The sequence below is a fragment of the Pleurodeles waltl genome, chromosome 10, assembly GCF_031143425.1.
Source record: "Pleurodeles waltl isolate 20211129_DDA chromosome 10, aPleWal1.hap1.20221129, whole genome shotgun sequence".
Lineage (NCBI taxonomy): Eukaryota > Metazoa > Chordata > Amphibia > Caudata > Salamandridae > Pleurodeles > Pleurodeles waltl.
This window is the reverse complement of record NC_090449.1, coordinates 186,444,766-186,461,883: the sequence shown is the minus strand read 5'-3', so window position 1 is coordinate 186,461,883 and position 17,118 is coordinate 186,444,766. Positions and strand designations below refer to the sequence as shown.

Sequence of the window (17,118 nt, the reverse complement as noted above, 5' to 3'; positions counted from 1 at the left end):
ACTTTCCTTTGCAATCTTAGTAGCAGTGTTTAATTTCTTAATTTAACATTTTCATATAGCTTGAAAATATTGGACACTAAATAGTGTCTTTCACAGCATTGCAACAGTCTTCATAGCAGTCAAATTGTCCAAGTAACTGTTTCAGATTGCCAAGCTTTGAATAGCTGAAGAAGTGCCAAGTAGAAAAATTCTTTTTTCAGCAGTTTGATAACTAAGTTTTCTATTGTTAATTAAGTTACCTTTTGCATGCCAAACTAAACAACCATCACAACCAGATACACTATATTTGCCTTCATCAATGTTTTCCTAAACATTACGTCTATACCTATAGTGTCGTAGAATTTCATAAAGACATATATTTTCAAGGTGTACACCACGTTTTCGATAATATGTGTATAACATATTTGTTTTTACAATATCTGAACTCTCTGGATCGAATTCTGCTAAGTATTGAATTTCTGGAAAATATTTCAAAACTCTGTTTCATGTGTTCCCAAGGCCTAAGCTAACCCAAACAATTCCTCTAGACTTTGAGAACAAGCTAGCTGAACGCAACCTATCACAACACTCGTATGAGCCTATCTCTCTGTGTGACAGCGTTTTCAAGCTGAAACTGTACAATTTCTTTGTTAGAGACTTTTCTGCAGAAATGTCTTCCCATGTTTCCTTCATCGTCGTTTTTTCTGACTTAGTGATGTATGAAGTGGCATACCTAGCAATAGAATTGACAGCAACTGTATGTCCATATTTGCATGCTATAATTTAAGGATGACAGGATTATAATCGTTAATATATTTGGAAACCTCTGCTCTTCTCAGATTGTGTGTATTTTTCGGATGATGTTCTGGTGAGTGTGTGCCTTACTGAAGACAGAAAGCTGTTTACTCTTCCATTGAGAGGATAGACCTTGGAAATACAAAACAACATCTAGTATAAAGCTTTCCTTTGCATCTGTATCTTCGACAATATTTGCTACACTTATGTGTTTGGAAACATAGAACTTGATGTCTTAAATGTTTGTTGTGATTATAATCTGGAATGGCACATGTAACATACTGCTCAATAAAAGATAGACCACACTAATCCCGGCCAGTTGCACATTTTGGGGCACCCTTTATCCATAACAGCATGTGTATATCGGGGGCTCCTCTTGTTTGGTGCTATTTTCGCTTAAAAAAAATCTGTGACTTCTCCAAGAGTAAGATTTGTTTTATTGCATATGAAAGCCAGCGTAGCTTGAAACTTGTGATTGAAATATCTACCCACATTAGCAGGATCCAACAGCAAAGTTCTCTTGTTATCTTCAAAAGGATATCCTTTATGCTAGAGTTTGCTACTCTTAGAAATGTTAGTAAATCCATCCCATGCATACTCTGCACAACTAAGTGTTACAAACCAAGTAGGAGGACCTAGGTTACTTAGCATACATTTAACTTCTCCATGATGACAGTACCAGTATTCTTCAGTGTCTCGTTGACAAGCCATCAAATTGATTAGGTTGTACTCTTCATCTCTTATAAATTTTCATCTTTTTCTTGTATCATATTCACAAAATCTGTTGCACAAAGATTTTGGAGCTTAACTCCTTTCTTAAGAATATGGTTAACGGCAAATGAAGGCCCCGACAAATCACGCTCAAATAATAGATGGAATATATAAGGAATTACATCGTCGAAACCTAGGATCCTCTGAATACAATCTTGTTGGCCGTTACTCAGCTGCTGGTATTTGTACAGGTCTGTCATCATAACAGCCACCTGAAATAGATGTGGAAAGCAACAAGCCTCTAAATGTTTTTCCAGACAGTCAAAGGAGCTCCTCTAGCTTGTTTCATTTGAAACAAATCAGTAAAATCCCCTACAACATCTTTGGAATATAGTGGATGAATACTATAGTGTTCATTTATTTCTTCTGACTTCTGCTTTTACACTTTTTCTATCTGTCCACTAGATTGTACTACTTCATCTTCAACACAGGTTACATCTCCAGTAATATCAACGTTGGTATACAAAATGTTATTGTCTTAATATTTTTTTAGCTTTTTGCACTTTATTGACATCTACTAGTTCTTGCCAGATTTATTTACTTTTCGTAGGAACTCGATTTACTAGAATAATCAATGATTCATTTACTCCTTTTTCAACACCCACAGTATCAACATTTGTTTTAAAATCTACTGGTAAATATGCTACTCTTCCCATTAGACCTTTTTGTAGTTCTGTTGGTGGCAGTTTTCCCGTTATTTTTTGCCGCATTCGAACAATTGCTTGAAAAGGATGAACAGTTTGTATTAAAATTGATTCATACACATTTAATTCATTAAGCTCATCTGCATAGGTACCAACTTTAATTTATGAATTGTCCTACCTGGCATTTTATTGTCTTGTAACATATCATGACAATACTTACATAATATTTACTTTGTGGCCAAATCAAAGCATTTTTCTAAAAATAGATATTCACCACATTCCTGACACTTATCATTATCATCTTCTTCAATTTTAGAAAATACATCTACATAGCGAGTTTGTTTTTTGTAGAGAGTACGTCAACAAGAGACACAAGTATACTCTAGTTCCTCAGAACACACTGAATTGAATGTGTCTCTTTCTTTTCTAAATTTTTCAATATTGATTTCTGTGTCTTATTTCCTCTACAGCTTCGAACAGTACCTGGTCATTTTCCCTATTCTCTTCTTCAGGGCGAAAGAAACAGAACTGAATGTCTTGAGAAAGTTTCTCAAACTTTGCTATAGTACCGTGTAAGAGAGCGCCTCCTAAACATAAAGCTAGAGTCTTCATATAATATAGTCTTCTTACCAAATTTTGCATTCTTAACCTCTTAGCTGCTGGGCCTTTTCCCCCCCAGTGCTGAGCCCTTTTTTGGCTATTTGGGGTAGTTCGCGCTTAGGGCTTCATAACTTTTTGTCCACATAAGCTAACCACGCCAAATTTGCGTCCTTTTTTTCCAACATCCTAGGGATTCTAATGGTACCCAGAGTTTGTGGTTTCCCCTGGAGGAGACCAAGAAAATAGGCAAAATACAGTGAACATTTCGTTTTTTCCAAAAAAATGGGAAAAAAGGGCAGCCGAAGAAGGCTTGTGGTTTTTTCCCTGAAAATGCCATCAACAAAGGGTTTCTGGTGCTGAAATCACTATCTTCCCACCTTTCAGGAACGGGCAGACTTGAATCGGAAAACCACATTTTCCAACACAAATTTGGCATTTTACTGGGACATACCCCATTTTTACTATTTTTGGTGCTTTCAACCTCCTTCCAGTTAGTGACAGGAATGGGTGTGAAACCAATGCTGGATCCCGGAAAGCTAAACATTTCTGAAAACTAGACAAAATTCTGAATTCAGCAAGGGGTCATTTGTGTAGATCCTACAAGGTTTTCCTACAGAAAATAACAGCTGAAATAAAAAAATATTGAAATTGAGCTGAAAACAACAGCCATTTTTCTTTATGTTTTACTCTGTAACTTTTTCCTGCGATGTCAGATTTCTGAAAGCAATATACCGTTTTGTCTGCTGGACTCTTCTGGTTGCGGGGATATAAAGGGCTTATAGGTTCATCAAGAACCCTAGGTACCCAGAGCCAATAAATGAGGTGCACCCTGCAGTTGGTTTTCATTCTATACTGGGTATACAGCAATTCATTTGCTGAAATATCAAGAGTGAAAAAGAGGTATCAAGAAAACCTTTGCATTTCCAAAATGGGATCAAGATAAGGTTTTGAGGAGCAGTGGTTATTTGCACATCTCTGAATTCCGAGGTGCCCATACTAGCATGTGAATTGCAGGGCATTTCTCAAATAGACGTCTTTTTTACACACTCTCTTATATTTGGAAGGAAAAAATGTAGAGAAAGATAAGGGGCAATAACACTTGTTTTGCTATTCTATGTTCCCCCAAGTCTCCCGATAAAAATGATACCTCACTTGTGTGGGTAGGCCTAGCGCCCGCGACAGGAAATGCCCCAAAACACAACGTGGACACATCCCATTTTTTGACAAAATACAGAGCTGTTTTTTGCAAAGTGCCTACCTGTAGATTATGGCCTCTAGCTCAGCCGGCACATAGGGAAACCTACCAAACCTGTACATTTTTGAAAACTAGAGACCTAGGGGAATCCAAGATGGGGTGACTCGCGGGTCTCTGACCAGGTTCTGTTACCCAGAATCCTTTGCAAACCTCAAAAAGTGGCTAAAAAAACAACTTTTCCTCACATTTCGGTGACAGAAAGTTCTGGAATCTGAGAGGAGCCTCAAATTTCCTTCCACCCAGCGTCCCCCCAAGTCTCCCGATAAAAATGATACCTCACTTGTGTGGGTAGGCCTAGCGCCCGCGACAGGAAATGCCCCAAAACACAACGTGGACACATCACAGAAAACAGAGCTGTTTTTTGCAAAGTGCCTACCTGTAGATTTTGGCCTCTAGCTCAGCCGGCACCTAGGGAAACCTACCAAACCTGTACATTTTTGAAAACTAGAGACCTAGGGGAATCCAAGATGGGGTGACTCGCGGGGCTCTGACCAGGTTCTGTTACCCAGAATCCTTTGCAAACCTCAAAAAGTGGCTAAAAAAACAAGTTTTCCTCACATTTCGGTGACAGAAAGTTCTGGAATCTGAGAGGAGCCTCAAATTTCCTTCCACCCAGCGTCCCCCCAAGTCTCCCGATAAAAATGATACCTCACTTGTGTGGGTAGGCCTAGCGCCCGCGACAGGAATGGATCACACAAGGGTCAATGGTAGTCCTTGCTTGAGGTCTACTGTTAACCCTGGAGTGATTCATTCCTGAAGCAGGCACTAGGCGCAGGCACACAAGCGGGGTTGTGTTTTTATCAGGACAAGTGGGGAAACACTGGGTGGTAGGAATTTTGAGGATCCCTGCAGATCCCTGGACTTCTGCTCATTGGAATGCAAGGAAAATGTGTTTTTTAAGCACATAATGTAATTTCAAGGGGATTCTGGGTGAAGGAAAACTGGTGAGAGCCATGCAAGTCCTGCACCCTTGGTCTCCCCTGGTACTAGTTTGTTAAAGTTAACCCACCACTCACACTGGTTGGTTTTAGCACCTCCAGAAATTATGGTTTTAAAGCATGATTACTTATCAAAGTATCTGAATGTTGAAACCAAGCCTTCTGAAGGTGGGCCATAAAGCCGCGTCCAGGCACCAACCTCTTTATGGTCCATTCACACGCCATTCACGCACAACAAACAACCCTTTCATATCGCCAGCCACGGGCCCAATCCAATCAATCACTCCACTCACATTAACTTACCGCTGCCAGACAAGGGCCCATCACATTCACACGCCACAGAACGGAATAAGTTTGACTACACTTTACCACCTGTCAAGTAACTGCCTCCTTCTTCCTTAACATTACCAAATGCATGCGTAACAAACCTTTACTAATGACTCCTGTGACAGCCACCTGAGGCTCAGGAAGACATGTTTTTCATGCGCCTTTAGCGCACTCTCTGTGCTAAATCCAACTCCTTCCAGTTTGTGGATGAAAGTTGGGGGTGTCCGAGTATGCCGTACAAAGCGATTCCTCGAACTGAGTGAGCATATCTACCTTTGAAACTAAGGGAGACATGCTGGGGATTTCTCATGCTGTTACCTAAAGAGAAGGTCATAGGCTACCTGCCTCCTTCTTCCTTAACATTACCAAATGCATGCGTAACTAACCTTTACTAATGACTCCTGTGACAGCCACCTGAGGCTCAGGAAGACATGTTTTTCATGCGCCTTTAGCGCAATCTCTGTGCTAAATCCAACTCCTTCCAGTTTGTGGATGCAAGTTGGGGGTGTACGAGTATGCCGTACAAAGCGATTCCTCGAACTGAGTGAGCATATCTACCTTTGAAACTAAGGGAGACATGCTGGGGATTTCTCATGATGTTCCCTAACGAGAAGGTCATAGGCTATGGAAAAGGGTAGTGTTTGGTACATAGGGGAGTCCATGAGAACGTAGCATATGTCCCAGCCAACATTATGTGCAGTGATGTGACTATAATGCACTTATACAGCAAACTGAACATCTACTAAGTTCTGATGGAGGATGAACATGAAAAGCAGGTCAAACACTGACCTATACAAGTCATTCTCCTTTAGTGCTGGGATGGCACCAATGGGTTTGAATCCATAGGTGTAGATGATGTACATCTGTACTACCTTTACTATCTGCCTTCTACCTGTGCAATAACCCTGTGAAGGCACTCCTACCATAAGCTTTCCTTACCCATCCATGTCTCTGTTCTCATCAGAGTCCTGGCTAATCCTGTATAATAGCCAAGTGAACCTATACTAGTTTGTGGAAGCAAGTTGGGGGCTTCCAAGTATGCCCTACAAAGTGATTTCTCGAACTGAGAGAGCATATCTACCGTTGAAAGTAAGGAAGACATGCAGGTGAAGAAAGGGTACTCCGTGGCAATGTGGCATATGTTCTGTCTACTAGTACATGCAGTAGGGGGAAGAAAATGCATGTTAATTGAACAGAACACCGACCACGCCAAAAGGAAGTCCATGATGAAGTAAAATTCTGTGGCTCCTTGCCTAACGAAGCAGTGGCCCATGGACGTTCGGTATCCATGCACTGCCACTGAAAGGATTACCCAACAGCAGCTCAACCTCAGTCGATTTCCCAGAACTTTGCTTTAGTATGATACAACGTAAAGCAAGTAGGGATACAGAGGCCTGGTTGTGATGGACACTGGGGACAGTAATACCGACTCTCCTGCCGCTTTCCATGCTTTGAGCACACTTTACAGCGACGACATGGGCGATCCTTTTTGGGTGTTTTAGGTATGCGATCAGCAAAGTGTCGCTCCTGCAGCCTTGCCACATCCTCCAGAACATATGAGGTGGAGGCTGCTGCTTCTTCAGTAACAGCAGTGAGGCTTTCAATTACAGACAACTGGAAGTCAAGGAAAGTCATGAGTCTTCCTGTTGTTGTCTGACGGTAAACAACATACGCATTATATGTTGCCATCTGAATCAGGTGGGTAAACAGTTTCTTGTACCAAGTGCGAGTTTTACGACACGCATTGTATGGTTGAAGAACCTGGTCGTTCTTGTCCACTCCACCCATGTACTTATTGTAATCAAGTATACAGATGGGCTTGTGGACTTCGGCCATCTGACCCCAAACCGTGATGGGAGAAGTGCTCTCATCATGAATTGTAGTGAGCACGTATACATCACGTCTATCTAGGAACGTGACTGCGAGCAGTTCGTTAGAACGCAATGCAGTACTCTGTGATTTCTGGAGCTTCTTGCAAACAAGCTCCCGCGGGAATCCTTTGCGGTTACAACGAACTGTACCGCAGGCCACAGTGCCAGCTTTGTAGAGCTCACTGAACAGCTCTACTCCTGTATAGAAATTGTCCACATAAAGGTTATAACCTTTGTGAAGAAGTGGCTGGACAAGTTCCCATACAATCTTACCTGTGACCCCTAACGTGGGAGGGCAACCTACAGGGTTTAGGGTAGAATCCTTCCCTGTATACACTCTCAGGCTGTACACATAGCCAGTAGAGCTCTCACACAGCATGTACAGCTTTATGCCATAGCGAGCTCTTTTGCTCGCAATGTACTGTCTGAAAAGCAGCCGTCCTTTGTACAGGATCAAGGACTCATCAACTGCTATATTCTTTCCAGGAGTATAGATCTCTGGAAACCTGGCAGACAAATGTTCCACGACAGGCCGAATTTTGAACAACCTGTCATGATCTGGATGGTCCCGGGGCAATGCAGCAGAATTGTCATTGAAATGCAGCATGCGCTGCAGTAGCAAAAAACGATCTCTGCTCATGTATGGTGCGAAGATGGGAGTTACCCAAACCGTGCGAGTCGTCGAGTAGGACTGCAAGGTGGGTTTCTGTACTAACCCCATTTTGAGGGTAAGGCCCAAAAATATCTTCAACTCCGCCAGCGAAGTGGGAGTCCACTGGCGTGCCCTAGAACGGGGCCCTAGAGTGCCTCCGCGCTCCATCAGAAATTGGTCTGCACGCAAATTTGTTTGCTGCACAACTTTCTGAAGAAAGTCAACATCCAAAAACAGATAGATGTAGTCGACTGGCAAAAAGTTAGCTGTATCGACTTTACATCCAGCGTCACCAGTAAAAGGTGGAATTTGGGGCTGAACCAAACAGGGGGGCTGCCAAGAGAGCACTCGTTCTGTGCTTGCGGCAGCAAGCACGTGCTCTCTGGGTTCGGCTAACCCAATGTGGTCCCGCTGCCCAGAATGTGCTTGCAAAGGGACAGCACGGATGTCGTCATTGTCTCCTTCAGACTCACTGGAAGAGGTGTCGTCAGATGGGACTCCGCCGACTGAAAAATCACTCCCAGAATCTGCCCCATTGTCCTCTCCCTCAGATGCTGTCTCAGTGTCTGCTGTCTCAGTCTCTGAGCCTACATCAGAACTGTCCTCCATAACCCGAGCTAGGGCTTGATCAGCAGTCATCCAACGAGACGCCATCTCTGCAACTGGCTAAACTGTCCCTCTAAATTACTATCCTACGTAGAAGGCAGATAGTCACAAAATTGCTTGTTGGTATGTTTGTTGTGTACAACAGGAAATGTCGTCACCTTACCTTCGCTTCTTCTCCAATTCTGCAGATTCTCTGAAAACACTGAAAAAAACAAAAAAAGAATGTATTACTTCACCTTACCACACACCCTGTGCAACAGTCATTTTGGTGCTCTGCCTCCCATTACCTCCTCTTCTAATTCCCTCAGTACTATCCAGCAAAACTGCCACTACAGAAAAGACATGCATGCATGCATATTGTGTGTGTATATATATGTGTGTGTATATATATATATATATATATATATATATATATATATATATATATATTTATATTTATATGTTTAGAAACAAAGTGGTTGAAGGGTTGCTGGCCGGCACACTCCACTGCCGGTGCCCAGTGACAGGGAAGACCAATCTAGAAATTATCTAATGCCGAAAAATTTCACCGCACTCCATGAAGTACAAATAAACGTGTATTTTATTGCAGTCAATAACCACCAACGTGTTTCAACTCACCAAGGAGTCTTGATCACGGTCCTCGTGGAGTGCGGTGAAATTGTTCACCATTATAAAACAACACACACAAGAATAACAAGCATTTACAATGCAATGGGTCTCGCATCTGCTCGAGTTAGAGCTATTAGCGTTATAAACTCCTAACCCAACTTTTCTTGCCACATAAATTGATAATTTAAAGTTAAACTCTTTCACATAAGAGAGACGATTCACAGCGCCATGGCCACCATGAGCATCATGTGAAGAGTTACACAAAAGGAAAAGAAGTTCGCTCGCAGTTAAACGTAACAGCAAAAGTGCAATTAGCCATGTACCAGGGGCGATGGCCAAGGCGGTAGCAAAACCTCCCCAAGGAGGGACAAAGGTAAATCATTTTCCAATGCCATCAAAGGAGTGGTAGTGATGGGCGTGAGGTGGGCGTTGTTAGAAGCCCAGATACACACCAACAAGTCAGAAAAGCAGCACATGGACGCTGCAATGCTTGTCCTGAAAAAAATATATCTATCTATCTATCTATCTATCTATCTATATATATATATATATATATATATATATATATATCTCTATATAGATATATATATCTATATAGATATATATATGTGTATACATATATACACATATATATGAGACTCATGTCACAAATCTTTTTCTTTTTATACATGTGTGCTTGCCCTCGGCAAAGCACACATGTATAAAAAAAAAAATGGCCCCATTGATGGTCACCCTAAGGGCTGACCACCAACAATTTGTTTTTTTTTGTTTTTTTTTACCCTGGGGGGGCGATCGGCCTCCCCAGGCAAAACGACGTTTTTTTTTTTCCCCCTGGGGTCGGCCCGTGTTCCAAGGGCCGACCCCGCCATTTTTTTTTTTTTTTTTTTTTTTTTTTTTTTTTTTTTTTGTGGGGGGCGCGATCGCCCCCCAAAACAGTGTAAATAATTTAAATATTGCCGGGGGGGGGTGGCCCTTTTACGAGGGGGCCGACCCCCCCAAAGAAGATCCCTGGTGCCTAGTGGCGTTTCCTGGCCGTGGATCGCAGCCGCGCTGCGATCCACGGCCAGGAAACGGTGCCAGGGAGGCATCGATGGAAAGGGGAGAGCCTCCCCTTTCCATCGATGCCTCCCTGGCATCTGGGGAGGCCGTTTTGGCCTTTTTTTCCCCACCGGAGAAGGAAAGAACGCTTACCTCCGTCTCTCCTTCTCCGGTGGGGAAAAAATGTGACGTCAGCGCGCCTCGCGGCGCGCTGACGTCATAAGGGGGCGGGAGGGGGGTGGGATGGAGACGCGGAAGCTCTTCCACGTCTCCTACGGTGAAAAAAAAAATATAAAAAATCCTCCGGTGCATTGCACCGGAGGATTTTTAACCCCCTCCCTGGTGTCGGCCACTGGTCGTGACCCGCACCAGGGAGGGAGTGTGGGCGTCGGGCAGTGGCCGACGCCCACATTCAACGGGTTAAATAATGTACAGCTAGCATTCTAAATTGATTAAAATTATTTTGGCACACTTTCCTTGAAAGAAATGCCAATGAATGCCCTTGTAAGCTTCTATATTTTCTACATCTGCAAAGATCTAATTCTTGAAGCATTTAATTTTTTTGTTTTAAACTTCTCCATGAAAATTCTCTTAAGAATTTTTCAATTTATGAATTGGCTCCTGATGGATACTACTACACTTACACTTGTACACAGGAGCATGATTATGTCTTCCTTGTAGTTCTTCAGCTATCATTTCTTATACATTCCTAGCACCTCTCTCTTCTTTTTCTGCAGGATTACCATCTTTCAACTGCATGTAGTAATGCATTCTCCAGGAAGTAACTCTCGTCATTAAACAATGGTTTTATACTAGATGTGTACATCCATTCACCTTTAAACATTGTGCAAAAATTACTTTTGTTAACAATTCTCTTTCTTAAACTTCTCTTCCTCATGAACATGCCTGCTTTATCTACAGGCTTCATTTTATTCAATATTAAAATAAAAAGTTTCTTCTTCACAGCATATGCTTTGTCAGTTACATTCTCAATATGATGCGTTTGGTTTATAACACTTTTCCTCTTAAGCTTCATCTTCTTCCACAAATTTTGAAATACTCGGTGTTGAAACATTTTTACTTTTAACTCCTTAAATTGTTGCTGTCTAAAAGTCTGTTGCTTATTAGATTTTCTAATTCATACAACATCCATTCATTGCGGTTCATCACTATATTCCAAGTTTCCACTTTTAATGAACGTCTTACTATCATTTTACGGCATATTTTTTTTTTAAACAAAAAGTCCTTAGTACTCTGACCAGTATCTCTTTTCTTTTTCTGAACATTTTCCACATTTTTTTGTTTTTTGCTGTCAGTTTTGAGCAGACAGTAGAGTTGTTTCCTTTTTGTGTTTCTTGTTTCTCTTTTGTTGGGCATTATCAATCTTCTTACTTAAGTAGAAATCAATACCTTGAAACCAAATAAGGAATACATTTACACATATAGAAAAAAGTTTACATTTTTTAATACAAAGTTTACTTCATACTTAATTTACAAACATACACTACATCACTGTTTCCCTGTATCTGTGAGACTATATCGAATATATTGTGTATTAGTACATCGGTGACTTTCTCCTACATGTGCCAGTCAATGTAATTGTAACCATATGTTTACCTGTGTCACAATATTCATAAGTGTTACCTTGTTCACGTCACTATATGTATCACTGTCTTCTTCAAAGCTTTTCTTTATGGATTAATGTCCCCCTACGTGTCACTCTATGCATATGTGTCTCGCTTACTCTCTTACTGCAGGCCTCGGAAAACCATAAAATTGTTACTAGACCTGTAGGCCAAGTAACTTGAATAATCTACTTGACCTAACTGTAATGTTCTTGACTCGGAAACAGGTCTCAAATTGTGTGATCCTAGGCAAATATTGTATTTTACAGTCGCCTTTTTCTTCATTCTCACATATGAGTGCACGTTCAAATAAGTGAGTCCAGCATTTCTGCTGTAAAAAAGTCCCCATTTGTTTGCTTAAATTCATTAAACGTTTGCTCCATGTATAATAAATCTAGCCCAAATATAGGGTACACATGCTCCATGCATGACTTACCTCCTAGTTTAATAAAAGCTTTTCCATCAGGGCAGGAATGTTTCTCAGTTTATGTTTAAACACTCACTTTTAATAAATATATTACTAAAGCATGATGTGGTATTGCACTGTCATTTACAACCAGTACATTTCCAAGAAATGTCAAAAGACCTTCCCACTAACATGCAACTTTGCTGATAAAACTATATAGTGTATTAACAGTAGTCTGTGAAAGTTGGGTTTCAGAAAATATATATCATTTGCATATCACCAACTGTTCTGACTTTTTTCATCTTATTAAAAAATGTTTTCATCACACATAATTGATAAAAAAAAGTGTCTTTCACACCTACTGAAATATTTTGAAATGTTTTTCTAAATGTTGTGTGTTAGGAAAAACCTGATATCAACAGCCTTTCATCCCACATAGGTCAGACAGTTCACCTTACAAAATTCTGGAACTCTGCAGTCACAAGGAATAGTATTTGCATTGCAAGAAAACAAACTGACTTTTGACCTCCGTCTCTGAACACAGAGCAAATGTGAGGAGAGCAAGATTCAAAGACATCTTAATTGCTAGTTCAGTTTCTGACTGGACTGAACACCTTTTCTTTGTCCACTGGGGAGCTGAATCTAAAAATAGCTCGACCTTATAAAATAAAACTTACCATAGCGAGTGGTCGAGTAGATTTTTCGAGCTCTGTACTATATGTATAAATCTCTTTCAAGATGGCTGATAGAATTCAGGTCTGGGTGGATCAGTATATACATCACCATATGGCTGGGTATATTAGCCTCTGCATTGATGTACACCTGTATGTGTCAGTCTATCCATTAGTGTGTAGCTCCCTGTCTCAGTGTATGCATTAATATGTCCTGCGGGATGTCCGTGTATGTATTAGTGTGTATCTACCTCTACTTCTATATATCACTGTGCACCTAAGTGTCTCAGTATATCTATATATTTGCCTGAGTGTATCAGTGTGTGCCTCTGTGTGGTAGTGTATACATCAGTGTGCTCCTAGTTGTGCGAGTGTCACTCTATCCATCTCTCTGTTCCTGGGTGTCTCAGTGTTCACATTGGTGTACATCTGAATGATTCTGTGCATAAATCAGTATCCACCTGGCTCTGTCACTGCGCACCCCAGTTTGTGCCTGGATCTGTCAGTACATGCATAGTTGCATTCCTGGGTGTCTCAGTATACATAAGGGTGTGGCAGGATGTGTCAGTGTATACATTAATGTGTGCCTGGCTCTGTCATTGTATAGATAAGACTGTGGCCCTCATTACGAGGCTGGCGGTCATGAGCTCGCCAGCCTCGCCGTGGCGGTCCTTCCGCCGCGGAGCTGAGGGTAAGGACTGCCACATTAAGAGTGTGGGGCTTGGCAGACACCAAGCCTTCACAACCCCACCTGGCCAGCCGGTGTGATCGCACTGCCAGGGCCGGCGATGAGCACCTCCAACCCGGCGGCAGGCCTCCGCCTGCTGCCCAAATTACAAGGCTGCAAACAGCCAGGCTTTCCATGGCGGCCTCTCGCCACGAAAACCCTGGCAGTCACACACCCGGTGACAGGAATCCCCATTCCTGTCGCTGGCTCACACATGCACACAGGTCCCCACACCCACACGTACACACTCACAAATACCCCCACACCCCTTCATGCACAAATGCATTCACATACACACCCTTTCAGCATATGCATACATGCACTCAGCCACCCCCACTCACTCGCAAACATGCACTCCGACACCCCCACTCACTTGCATTCATCCACACAGACACCCCCACAGGCACCCACCCCCCTTTCTGGACACCCACTTACCTTCTCTGTCGAGGAGGACGTCCCGGACTGCATAGGTCCTGGCGGTCTTGCATCACCAGCACCACCACGGCAGCAGGACTCAACCAAGCCTTACTACGGCTTGTAATACGGCAGGCAGAGTCCTGCTGCTGTGGTGGTGCTGGTGATGCACTCACCTCTGCACAGCCAACTGCCAGAACGACTGCTGGCGACTTTCCACCACAAGTACAGCGGACGGCTGCAACCAGTCATAGTATGACCGCCAGAGTCAAAAAGAGGGCCTGTATCTCTGTGTCAGTGTACGATCAGTGTGTGCCTAGGTGTATCAGTGTATGCATCAGTGTGTCCCTGATAGTGTTATTGAATCTATCTGTGTGACCCTTGGTGTATGGCTTGGTATGTTAGTGTCTGCATTGGTGAATACACAAGTGACTTAATCACTGTTTCAATGGATACAAGACTGACTGTAGCTTTTTCTTATCATCTGTATAAAAGTATGATATGTTTTAGTAGAGTGCATATCTACCTGGGCATAAGCCTCTACAACTTTCATCTCAGTCAGTAAAACTCATGTTTCATCTTTTAATAAAAATACACTCTCTTCTATAGCCATGTGCATCTCACTTAAAGGGTGACTTTCCTCACAACACACAGTATAAACCTACTTAAACACATGTTTTAATACTGAGTGAACTTAAAAATAAAAGTGTGTAACCATGGTCCCAATCAGCGCCCTAAACCATATTAAAACAACAATTTATATAAATAAGAATCTATGTTATCAATATAGAAAACAACATATTGCATTCAGTATATTGCATCCTAAGTACATCTCTTACTGCAGCCTATGTACTTAAATTCTCTATGTGAACATCAAAATACATGTGGTTATTTATGTCTCTGAGTATAAGTCTCCCTTTTATATTTGTATTATTTTCTATCTGCTTGACAGTATACATTAGAGGCTATACATATACCTTAACATAGCAAGTGCAGGTTTAACACAATAACAATTAACCATTTTTTTCTTTCTATAGACACAGCAACCTCCTCTTCAGCCTACATACAGTATATCTGACTCCTTCACAGCAAAAAGCATTTTAAGGTGCTCTCACCCAATCTTTTTTCTTAGCTTTTCAAGTAATATACTTCACTCATATTGATGTCTAACACATAGTGAAATCACCTCTATCATCTCCTAATACCTGTGTGACTCTTTTTTAGGATTTCAACATTGCATATACAGAAATGGGTATCTATAAAAGCAAACACATGCCTTTCAGTATTTATGAAAGGCATTCGCAACGCAAAAAATAACGATTCCTTAAATTTGCGAGCCAGTTTAGAGAACCGCCCATTGCGATTCTCTGAATAAGAATTCCCAAATAAGGATCCTTATTTGCGATTGCTAAACCACATGTAACAAGCAATTCCTTAATGCGAGTTTGGCATTAAGGAATCGCTATTACCACCAAGTTGAACCAGTTAACCATGTGTAAATTTTAAAAATGCATTCTTAAAATGGACATGTAATGCAAACATGCCCCTTTTGCATGTGTGCGCCGCACATGTCCTGAAAAAAATTCTTGTGGTGAAGCAGAGGGGGCCTTAGGCCCCCAGCCCCCTAGGGTTTGCATTTCCCAAATTTGTGAATTCCAGTTAGGAATTCGCAAATTGGGAAATGCAAAAAAATTGCAAATATGGGCCTACAGGCACATAGGTGCGAATGGGGCCGGTATCGCAATTTGAGATTCGGTAATAGCATTTGCTATTTTTAAGAAATCGCTATTACCGAATCGCAAATATGATAGATAGCATTTTGCGAATTAGAAATTGCAATTTCTTAAAAATCGCTGTTACCGAATCGCAAAAGGCTTTTTTGATACATCTGTCCCTTTGTTCTGTTTCAAGACTGCACAGTTGTTTTTTGGAATTATTCTTATTCACTCACTCAGGAGGAAGTGCTATCCTCTAGCATGCGTTTCTAGGGTATGCGCTCTACCGGGGTGCTGGATTCTGACTTGGGAAGATGTACATGTTCGTCAGTGCCAAATTCTTATTCTTCTCATGATTGCCGACTCCACTCATTGCTTTTCAGTTAATGCTCCTCACATTGCACAGTACTAGCTCTTTCTCTGGCCGTTGAGCATTCCACTGCACCCTACATTGAACTCCTCTGTGTCACATGGTGTAGGTATTGCAACATTAATTGTCATCGTCCCCCATATAGAATAAGAAACCATAAATCATGTCTTTCATTGTAGTTCTTTAAATAAACTAAACCAAACTTTTTAAAAACGCTAATTTTTCACTTTAATAAGGGTTGAACAGTTGTTTGGAGCAGGAGTTGGTTAAGATTTGGTCAATAAAAGTAAGTATGAATATTTGGGTTTAACCTTCTATGTGTCCAATAGTTGGGGCCCTACATATCTGTAAAGTCAAAGAGAAAACCTCACCGAATATGGGACAGATACTTTGCTTTCTCCTTAACTTTCGTGCCAAAGTTGAGGAGCACTGAAGCCTTGCCTTAGTTTTTTTTTATGGGAAGTTCTTGTAGTCCGTGTAATATGGCAGTGTAATAAAATGATTCTAATATGTTTGGAGTAGTTGCAAATCCGAAATCTATAGGCCATACTAAAAGTTCCATTATGTGCCCGTGCTTGTGCACTAAGACATGAGGCAGAAAAGGACACCATTGTCAGAATGCAGCACTGTTTCTTATATGCTATAATCCATTTCTACTGTCTATTGCACATTTATGTTTGGGGCAGGGCCTACCGGCTACAGAGTAACATCTGGAGGAATGTGTCTTTCTGGTCATTCATCAGGCACAATCCAAAGCTCTTTTGAGCAGAAAGCTGTACAGCGGTATGTTACTGAGTGGGAGCTGATGAAGGGCATGCCTTACCAAGGCATGTGCTAGTAATGGACACCTGGAAGGAAAACTCTGGACTAGTAATGGTTTCACCAGAAATAATGATCAGTTTAATAAGTGTGAGGTTAAATCCCTCCAGCGGAAATATTGCTCCTGGCATAATAGGGGGTCATAAACAAGCAGGGAACTAACGTCCTTACAAGTGGGGGGCAAGGGGATAGTTGAGTTATGATTGGCTATCCATTTTCTTTGCTATTCTGTTTTTGGAACTTTTTTGTCAACAAATATATGGTGAGCAGACATGTAAATTTAGAA

The 17,118-nt window shown here is 41.5% G+C and overlaps 1 protein-coding gene across 3 annotated transcripts in view; it reads left to right on the top strand.

Annotated features, from left to right (window-relative positions):
• Positions 1 to 17,118, top strand: part of CLEC16A (C-type lectin domain containing 16A) — a 462,030-nt gene that overhangs the window by 21,954 nt on the left and 422,958 nt on the right. The window lies entirely within an intron of this gene.